Raw genomic sequence first — 10732 nt, 5'->3', positions numbered from 1 at the left:
AAAACTAGCATTCTTGGATTTAAGAAGACATGTATTTAGCATAAAACAATCAATAGTGCAATTGGCTCTAAAACTTTGCAGTGTAACGTAATCAGCCAGAGGGCTTATTAAAATGGATTATTGGTCTCTACCACCAGAAATTTGATTCACTACACCTGATCAACAACTCAATGATTTGCATTTTAAATAAGTTTCGTGTGATTCTAACTCTGCTAGAGCCAGGGACACATTTTGAGACTCTGCTAAAGGGAAAATCTTCCGAATCTCCTGCCATCAAGTGTTAATTTTATTACGTGTGTCCTCGCAGTTCTAAGGATGCCCCCGTGTGGCCATTCAAGGTAAGAGATTGAAGGCTTATGAAGACCTCTTCCAAAATACCCAGTGATGGCAGCAGCAGATACACATTCAACTTTAAGATCTTCTCTGTACCTTCCTGACAAAAGAAAACGATGATTTCTTGTGTGGCACAAAATACAGTGGTTGAAAGAGTAGGACTTAGGGATGGATGAACGAGTTCAAAGGTACTCTTTTTTTTTTAATAACAAGAAAATGTTTTAATTAAACTACAGAAACAATGGTTATAGTACAGAATATATATGAGCAAAGATATGCCATGTTTTAAGTACTTACAGAGTTACAAACTATTTGTTCCCTCAACATTTTCCATATTTTAAGTTCTTACATGAAGGTGATTCGATTTACCATTTGGGGGAAGTAGAGAATAAAGGGGTATGTTTATCACCAGCTAGATGCTCTAAATTCAAGCACCATCTACATTAAAGTGCCCTTGAGGTTTATCAAGTTAACGTAATGTGAAGTTAATGTAGATGTTAATCAAAGGTACTTTAATGTAGATGTTACTGGAATTCAGAGCATCATCATCTATAAAGTATAATAACAATGGCAATTATTTATGTGTCTTTTATGGCTGTTGTGAGCATTGAGCAGAATTGCATGAGAAAACTGGAACACACTGAATCAAAATTGAGGGTAGGAATGAACAACCCTCCTATGTACTCAAGTGTGTAAGCCTTTGAACCCTTTCAAAGCCACCAACATAAATCCAAGCACTGGATGCATCTTTCTCTAGATTAGTCAGAGATAAGTATTAGCCACCTTCAAGGGCCAATGTGGATCCTTAACTCAAACATGTCCATTAATTCTGCACAATTCTAAACTTTCTTCTGCCACCAAAGTTGGTCCTCCACAGTAAACTTTATCACACTAACTGGTGACAGAGGTGAGGATGATGGACCCAGCCGATACCCAGATTTCCCAAGGTCAGCTGTTCCTCCTGCTGCAGATGGCTCTGAACTATGCAGTTAGAGTGAAGTCCTGCACCTTGGGACCTGCCTTTGGCTCGATCACAGTGGCAGCTCCAAGATGCAAAAGTCACTGGAAATGCCAGATTAAACCAAGTTTACACTCTGTCAGCCACAGATGAGCAAAGGCAAGATGGACTTGGACCCACTGTATGAACCCATCTGCATATAGTTGGTCAGTGATGTTAGTCATCAAACTCTCCTTCAGCAAGGATAATCACTGCAAGAAAGAACACAACCAAAAGCCACAAAGGCCAAAACAAGATCACTTGTTCTCTAAAACAAAAAAAGGGCATGCATTTGGGACTAGCAAATGATCCTCTTTTGAAAATAGTATAAGAAGGGGCTGGGGATTTAGCTCAGTGGCATAAGTGCCTGCCTTGCAAGCAGGCAGTCATGACTTTGATCCCCAGTACCGATAAAAAGGAAAAAGACAAAAAAAAAATAGTATAAGAAACTAATCATTGATTTCTGCCTTCAAAGATCTTGTTATATAATCGTGGGGTTGAACATATAATGGATTTTTTTGACCTACAGATAATAATTTTCTCCACTTTGATGTTTTTTATAACTCAATCACATTTTCAATGTGATAATATGAAATTTCCTTTGAAAATAAGGAGCATTTTTTGTTATTTTTGTCTTTTTGAGACAAGGTCTCGCTATGCAGTTCGGGCTAGCCTTGGGTTCACTTTGTAGCCCACACTGGTCTCTAACATGCAAAAATTCTCCTGCATCAGCTTCCTGAGTGCTGGAATTACAGGAGTGTACCACCATGCCTGGCTTTGAAAGTAAGGAGTATTGAAAAACAATTCTGCCTTTTATAATCTGTGGTGTTTCAAGATTAAAAGTAAAACAAAACAAAAGAAGCTAACCATAATACACTGTGAGAGTATATGCCCGGGTCTGACTGAACCCAGATGCATTAGATGTATACCAGGAAACAATTTTGAATAGTATGTATCTCGGGAGTTAAAAATGCAGACCTTTAGTTCCCAGCAAACACAGACACATAAAAACATAATCATATCGTATGCACTTTAAACTACTGTCATCACCCCTGGCAGTAAAAACACAATCCCCATTCATAATTGAATCATAAAGTGTTTTTTTTGTGTGTGTGTGTGTGTGTTTTTTTTTGTTTTTTTTTTTTTTTTGTGAGAGTTGTCTATTGCTCATCTTTCCAGGCAGAACAACCTCAAGACAGTATTAAAAAACATGGAATATTCTCTCAATTTGTTTAATGTTAATGTAAGCATGAATTTCAGAAAAAACTCATAAATTCTAAGCTAGATCAAACATGTTATTAAAATACAAAATCTGCATCAATGTTCCTCAGTTAAGATGTCTGTTTCTTGGTAGAATTAAAAATCTCTTGTAGGTCGGGCTTCAAAAGCAAATGTTGAAAGTCTAACTGCAAGAACACATGAGAAAAATGTGTGTATATTTGGGTAAAATTGAAGGGCAAAAAACAAAAGAAAAAGAATTAAAAACCCATTTTTCCAACCAAGAAAACATTTGCCTAGGGAAGGAAACTGGAGATGAATGTCCTTGTCTGAAGGAAGCTAGCGCTTCTGAGCAGGGATTTTTCCTCATTAGGCATCTCTGCAGTCAAAGACACTGTTCAGGTGGAGATGAAAATGTTCATTGCAAAATGCATAGGCAGTTTTAGAAATGCATAGTGATTCACTTGAAACTGATTCTTACATTTATTTGGAAATTTTTAAAATCTGTGATTATCTAGCCTGGCAAGGTAGAAGCTTATCAGGAGAAGTATTTCCTTTTCCAATGCGCATTTATTTCTGTCTTATTCTGTGATATCACAACCACACACCCATGGTGAAAATACTCATGAAGGACCTTGTATTCTCCATGATCTCAGTCAAGACAACTTCAATGTAAAGCAGACACAAAATGACCAAGACCTCTGACCAGGGACCTTGGGGGGCAGCATGAGGCTTTGAGTGTGGAGAAATCTAGACTGGTGATGGTGCTATTGTCTACTTGTGTGATTTTAATAAATATGTTAAACCATCTGCGAGTAATTTTGTTCTTACTGATGACCGAGATACAGTTAATATCTATAAATAAAGTTGTATTTGATTTTATAGTCTATGCAAAATGTTCTATCTTTTACCTGCTTGGAGCTCAAGAAGTTGTAGCTGTTAGACCGGTGTCTCAAGGAAGACTCCAAGGGCCTCGCTCTCATGTAAAAACAAAGGGGTTTTTATTATTCCGTGTACACGGGGTCCTCCAAACAGGTGGAAACGGAGAACCCTGAGTTGGGGCAGGGCTGGTGCTTTTAAGGGGGAAAAACTGCAATGTAAGCATTTATTACAGAAGCCAATCATTACAGTTAGTGTGGAGTGGTGGGCATCTTATCTATCTGCTATTGGTCAGTTCATAAGGGGTGACCAGCAGGTCAGAGTTAATTAACTATCTTTGTTCTGCACAACTTGTCTTTAAGACACCTGGTTTCTGTAGACTTGAGTCTGACATATTTTACAACCCTGATTAGCATAATGGCACGCTCTATCTCTGAGTTCCCTCGCACAGCACATCCCCAGCATATCACAGCCACAGAGGTTGTTTTTATTTCTGCAGGGCTGAGTTAGGACTGAGTCACGAGGCCCAGTGCTGTTTCTAGCTGAGAAACAGCATCTTGTTTTTAACCTTTAAATTTCTGGTTCTACGGTAGCTTTATAGCCTTATTAGGTGTAGGCTCAGCATGATTATGTTTACACAAGTTTGAACTACCTGATTTGTTTATTTAAAAATATTCTTCATGAATATCACTATGAAATGTCCAAAAGAAAGATGAATAACTATACTTTACAAATGAATTCATTAATGAAATCCAGAGCCATGCCACTGAGCTATATCCTCGGATCTTTTTATTCTATTTAGTTATTTTTAATTTTAGTATGGAGTCATATTAAGTTGTTAAATTGCCCAAACTTAGCTCAAAATTGCAATCATCCTGCCTAAGATTCCCAGAGTGCTGAGACTGTGAGCATGCACCATCATTTCTGGCATATATCACATTTCTTAAGTTTACTGGAAACCTGATTTACAAAATTTTTGTATTCATGGAACTTTACCAAGGCATATGTAACGTGAAGTAAGTTTCATCTACATGTCTTGCCAAAATGCCAAAAGCTATGTGTGTTACAAGTCTATAAACTACCAACGAATTTCTATTTTGAATATTTCTGTTGTAGAAAAACTGGTTAACTCTATGAAAATTACTTGGTAAATATCTACAAGACAAGTGAAATATAAACAAGCAACATCCATTTCTGCAAATTATCTACATATATCATACATGAAATGAACAAACATAAAGTGAACATTGAATTTTTAAAAATAATTTTAGCAAAAGACACATTTCCATTAATCTCCTGAAAGACTCGTGTCACTTTGAATGCATGTGTTTATTGGTTTTCACTGCTGGGGATCCAGCCCAGGGATGCAAGTATGTTAACCAAGTGCCCTACCAATGAGATATCCTCAGTCCCTAGAATTTAATGTTTTAAAAATTATTGTACTTAATATACTGCATACAGAATTAACAAAATTATAAAAGAGAATGTAAAAGAGTGTGATACCGAAGCCAGGGGCACTCAAGCCTCTCGTCACCCATTGGTTTAGGAAGCTCTTATAACGTTTCTACAGGTAGTCCTGTCTCTCACAAAATCTCCTCTTCACTGCTCCTGATCTGATTCACAGATTTCCCTTTCCTACTGGAGCGGAGTTATTTCACAAATGCTTTAGCTCCTTCATTTCCAAGTCTAGGGAAACAGAACTGATCTAAATGTGAGAGGGGGTCTTCATTTGACTCTGCCTGTTATTGTCCATTGCTTTGAAGCTCTGTCTGGGTTTTGCAGTATGTAGCCTGAGAGCCAGCTACAGCAGAAATATTTGGGTCAGTACTCACGTATCCCGTCAACATCAGGTTAGGTCAACATTATCAGTACCCATGTTTCAGATCTTGTGTGTAGAGTTCAATTATACACAACCAAATCGCTAAAATTGGTGTCTTGGTTATGAAAAGCCAATGATGGAGATACCAAAGGAGTTTTCTGTAGCTTGGAGTCGAGATTCACCACTTTTCGAATGCATTAGTCGCCCTTTGAATACTTGCTCATTAATAGCTATAACCCATCAGCATATTCATGTTATTTTCCCCCCAAAGTTAGAAAATTCTAAGTAAAGCAAAAGATCAGTTTCCTCCCAAAGAGGTCAGACCTTTGCTGAGATTGGCTTCCGAAGCTCCATTGTGATGAGTTACAACAGCAAAACTAGTGACCTATCCCAAGCCAGGACCACAGTCCGGTCTTGCTGGATCTCTGCTGTTTATGCATAGTGGGGAAAAATGAATTCTCTGTGAAGCTGATTCAAAATCATAATTTGGATCACTGTTGTCCTGCCACATGAATCTCTGGCTTGGTTCTGCATCCCTCATTAGACATTCTGGGAATCATCTGATACCTTTGAGGAAATGTTGTGCTTCTATTAGCTGGAGCTGTTTTCTGTTGCTTGAACTAATAACCCTCGCCAACGCAGCAGTTCATGTGTGCATGTAAATATTCCACAAGGTCTGGAGGGATGGTGCAGAGCTAAATAATAATTCATTTCCAGGAGAACAGTCATCTACTCTTCATGGAAACCTTATTGATGACTACATCCTGGAATAAATGACCGATGTTTATTCCACACTGTGTTAGAGAAATACCTAATAAATCTGAATGTGAAAGATCACCTTTAAAGAGATAAGCTAGTTCAAGGAATGAATGCCCTTTACTTCATGTCTAAGTAGATTCCATAAAAACACCTCTACTCTAGGACACTGTGATTCCTAAAAGACATCAGAATCAGACTGCAGGGAAAGTTCATACAAGATTCCTCAGGAAAGGCTTTTAGATTTGAGTGTGTAAAGCACAGCACCTCAGTCTGCTTGGGTGAAAAACAAGTGTTAGTAATTTGAAGCATGAAAATGCCTTGCTCACAATTCTGGAGACTGAAGCCACTGAGATCAATATTCAAGCAGATTCACCATCTGTAGGAAGTCCATGTCCCCTGGACAGAACATTCTGTCTGCCCTCTTTCAGATGAACAGCCTCCCTTCATAGAAACGGCTTTTCCATGAAGGTAATGATCCTATTCATGACCTCATTTGCCCTCATGACCTAACCACTTCCTACAGGCATCACACTGGAAAACAGTTTTCCACATAACTTGGAGAGAGACACAAATACCCAGCCCCTAACAGCACATAGAATGTGGAAATGTCTTGGGTGTGTTCTTGGCATATCACTTGCCGAATAAACATGCTGATTTGCCCAGTGATCTTAAAAAATAAACTACAAAGTCATATATTTGTGATTTAAGATGCCATGAGCCCTTTCCTAAGTGCTTAGTATGGCACTTCGGAAAAGAGAAATTGAACAGCTGTTGGAATTTTAGAAAGAGAAGCCTGCAATCCCCTCTTAATCTGTGCTTTTATGGCAAGTTTACTCCAAATGGAGAGGGGACCTTGAGTTCCTTAAGATCTTCACAGAATTGATTTATGTAACCTTCTCTTGTTTTAACATCATTCATCTTTCAGAAGGTTCTCTGAGATTTTTTTAATTCCTATTATGTTGAACTTTGTATAGGACCCTGTTTCCTCTTTGCTAAAACACCTTGAGATTCCTATAATTAAAACAGACATTTGCCATGCAGGTATTTATTTTTCCTCTTCGACTTTAGTTTTTCATTTTTTTAGACAGAATTCAGTCTATCAAGGCTACTGCTTGTATATTAAGCAGCCAGCCAGTGTCTCAATGCAAAAACGGAAACTAGATCTCATATTTATTGGGGGAAAACATTAGCTGCAAGAAACACAATGTTCAAGTGACATGAATCTAAAAAACTGAGATATAACACCAGTGAATGAGAAAATTGTGGTAGGAAGTTTCAAAATTAGTGCAATGAAAAATATTATAAATGACCCAGACACTTCATATCCATCCACAGAGTACTGGTAATATCTTTGGCATATAAGAGGGTTGGCAGTGTCTCTCCGCATGGTCCCCACCAATTCAGTCAGTTCTAAGTATTATGCTTCCTTTGGACATCATCCCACATAAGAAGCAAAAGGACAGAAATTAAAGGGGCTTCTTTTTGTCTAGCTCTGGATTATCACCAAGAGCAGCAACCTTTCTCAGAATTTTCCAAGAAGACATCCTCCACAAGACCACATCCATTATTTTCCAGAAAAACCACACACTAGCAAATAATAAATGCAAATGCCTTAGCCCCTGTTTTCTCGGAGGAAGTAACGTTAACAGGTATGGTGGAAGGTGCTGGAACTTTAAGCAAAGGAGAGAGAAGCAATTCCTTTTAAAAAGTCACAACTCCTAAACTCGAAGTTCAGGAACATATTTTAAATTCCAGCAAACAGATACCATTGCTGTGATTAATGGTAGATACTAGAATCCAGTCTAGTCCTGGGGGTAGATGCCTTTAGGGCCTGTGAAAAATGTCTCTGTTCTTGCTTTGTTTTATCGTGCTCAGGCTCACAAAGGCAGGAGCTGAAACACCGCGGAAAGGAGATGAATCTCACTGGCTCAGGCCCCCGCAGGATCCTGGATCAGGGCAGAGGCGGTGAGGAGCGGCCCCTGTCGAGGTGGCTGAGCCAAGGGCAAATGCCGACCTGGTTTTGTGTGAGCGCCTCGCCCTGAGAGCCCATGGAGAGGATGCCTGTGGTGATCAATGTGGAAACAGAAAGGAGGGGCGTCCACTGAACGCTGTTCATCCCCACACCATCAGAATGCTGCTGGCTCCCGGAGATACCTGCTGAAAAAGAAGGCTTTAAAATACAGATCTGAAATAAAATTCATCCAGGGCAACAAGTCCTCAGCTAACATCTGCCCACATCATAGTTTGGGAAAAGTGTTACTTACCTACGCACATGGGCTCGGTTGCATGGAAACGATTCCCTTCTCGCATAGAGCAGGGGCTTCTTTGTGTGTGTTTGCTCTTTTTATCTTTTTAGCTGCTTCAGGACACAATCTTGACGTTGAGGCATCAACTAATAAGCACATTGGAAAAATATCAATGTAAAATGACCAAGCACTGTTAAATTTCCATCGATTCTTAGGAAGGTTAACTGTAGCAGTGTTAATAAAACCAAAGGAAATCTTTCACTGATATTTCACTCCTGACTGTGTAAAATAGCTAATAAAAATATTGATCATTCCTTTTTAACCTCACTCTAGGGACTTTTCCTCCCATGCATTGACCTTAATTATTATGGAAACCTTATCTAAAAATATCTACACATGCTTATTTTACTTAGGGCTATATGATAAATGAGAGTTGGAACAGGTCTACAAATTCTGTCCTATTTACTATTAATACAATATTTTAGGGAAAATAGTCCATCACACAAAACATATTATACTTTTGCCCAATAACAAAAAAGAAGGGTTTTTTGTTTGTTTGTTTGTTTTGTTTTGTTTTTTCTTTTTCTCGCTTCCTGAGTTTTCAAGGGAGAAATGGGCAATACCGCAAAGAGTTATCACTTCTGTCTCAGATAAAGAGTAAAGAAAGGACTGGACATAAAGCGGAACAAAAATAGCTCAAAAACAGACATAAGCCTGGCATGGTAGTGCTCACCTGTAATCCCAGCCCTCTATCAACTGAAGCAAGTGGCTTGAGAGTGGATTCCAGACTGGGCATCTTAGTTTGCTGAGATTCTTTCTCAAACTAAAATAAATAAATAAAAAATTTAAAAGTAATATATAAGATAATAAAAGGGCTGTGGATTTAGATTCATATAGAGGTTATACATTCAACCTCTGCATTCATTACTGAAGTAAATGAAATGGAAAGACAAGGGGAAGAACAGCAAATATAATAAGGTTCCCCAAAGAGATTACAGAAATCATGGTGTATCCATAAAAGATATAGACAGATGGTGGAGAGATAAATAGATAGCAAATATAATAGGTTTCTCCAGAGAAAATGTAGAACCCATAGTATATCTATAAGCAGATATAGATAGATGATAGATAGATAGATAGATAGATAGATAGATAGATAATGTAAGGAAGTTGATTTGAGGTCCAGAGCCAGCAGATTAGAATCTGTAAAGCAATCAGGTTCTAGAGACACGGTACTGGACACTGCTCCTGAGCTGAAATGTGAAGACAGCTTGGTCCTGAGGGACCTCTGTTTTTCTCCCTGAGGGTCTTTGGCTGATTGGATGAGACACTGTTACAGGGGATACTCTTACTTAGCTTTAAAACCACTGACTTAAACATGAATCTGTTCTAAAATTTACCATCACAAATAACTTTTAGATTCATGGTTGGCCAGTTGCTGAGTCCATGGATACCATGTCCCAGGAAGGTAACACAAAAAAATTCACCATCTTAGCAGATAGGTAATGACTGTGAAATGCTGAAAAGGAGAGTATTAAAATATGAGCTGAAAAATGTTTAATCACCATACTTTGGTAGTTAATATCAGTGTAGGAAATTTCACAATGCCACGCCTTTTCACTGCATTCATTAAAGTAGTATAACATCCTTCTAGGAAATTATATGCATAAACCACCTCAAGAAGTATTTAATTAATTAGTTGTTTACATGCCTACTAATCATCCAATATATGTCTTAGATGCCATGTAGTAGATTACAATATACCTACCACTGAAGGAAAATAATATTCACAGACTCTATTATTGCCTGATGGGAGGGGTGGAGAAATAGAATATTTATAAGAATAAGTAAACATTTCTCTCGTAACCACTGTCAACACTTTTTATTATATTTATTAAATCTTACTAAAATTATCCTTGTCTGATAAGTTAATAAAGGTGAGGGCTACATTTCTAATCATTGTTCTTCTCTTTCATAACCCCTATCACAAAAAGGAATGTTATCGAATTTTAAGGTCAATAATTGACAACTTATTTGATAAAATACGATACATGAATGTTAAGGGCTTAGGGAAATACAAATCAGTGATTTTAGCAAATAGTTTCAGTGGAAATTATTCTCAGTATATATTTTTATTAACTTTTAAATATCTAAATGATGAGGTCACTGAACAGAAATATGGACAGGACTTTCTATAACTCACTGAACACAAGCCAGTTGGTTGCTCCCAGGATCAATGGGAAAGTAGCTACTTTTTCAGACTTATATTTGGAGATCTGCTGCCACTAGTTCCTGTGACCTTAAAAGAGGTCCCTACACTTGATAGGTCTACTTTATTTCTACTGTGTAATTATATCACTCTGTTTTAGTGTTGCAAACATTAAATGAGATCCCACATTAGATTCAAAACCAAAGATAGTAGCAAAGAATAGCTCATTCCCTTATCATGTTATGAGTTTGCCTACTATAGTTTCCATGCTT

General features: G+C 37.9%; 1 long non-coding RNA gene across 17 annotated transcripts in view; it reads right to left on the bottom strand.

Annotated features, from left to right (window-relative positions):
* Positions 1 to 659: 659 nt before the first annotated feature.
* Positions 660 to 10732, bottom strand: part of LOC101788399 (uncharacterized) — a 91183-nt gene continuing 81110 nt past the window's right edge. For 16 of the 17 annotated variants that reach the window (XR_010049923.1, XR_010049914.1, XR_010049922.1 and 13 more), the window contains 3 exons: positions 8985 to 9074; positions 8270 to 8397; positions 660 to 8162 (listed from right to left, as the gene is read on the bottom strand). This is a non-coding gene — a long non-coding RNA (uncharacterized LOC101788399). The remainder of the gene's footprint in view (positions 8163 to 8269; positions 8398 to 8984; positions 9075 to 10732) is intronic. The other variant, XR_010049915.1, reaches the window with a different exon arrangement.

This window comes from Cavia porcellus, unplaced genomic scaffold (genome assembly GCF_034190915.1).
Source record: "Cavia porcellus strain 051 isolate PalLab524CR breed Dunkin Hartley unplaced genomic scaffold, mCavPor4.1 scaffold_9, whole genome shotgun sequence".
In the NCBI taxonomy this organism is placed as follows: domain Eukaryota; kingdom Metazoa; phylum Chordata; class Mammalia; order Rodentia; family Caviidae; genus Cavia; species Cavia porcellus.
This window is presented reverse-complemented; position numbering and strand designations above follow the sequence as displayed.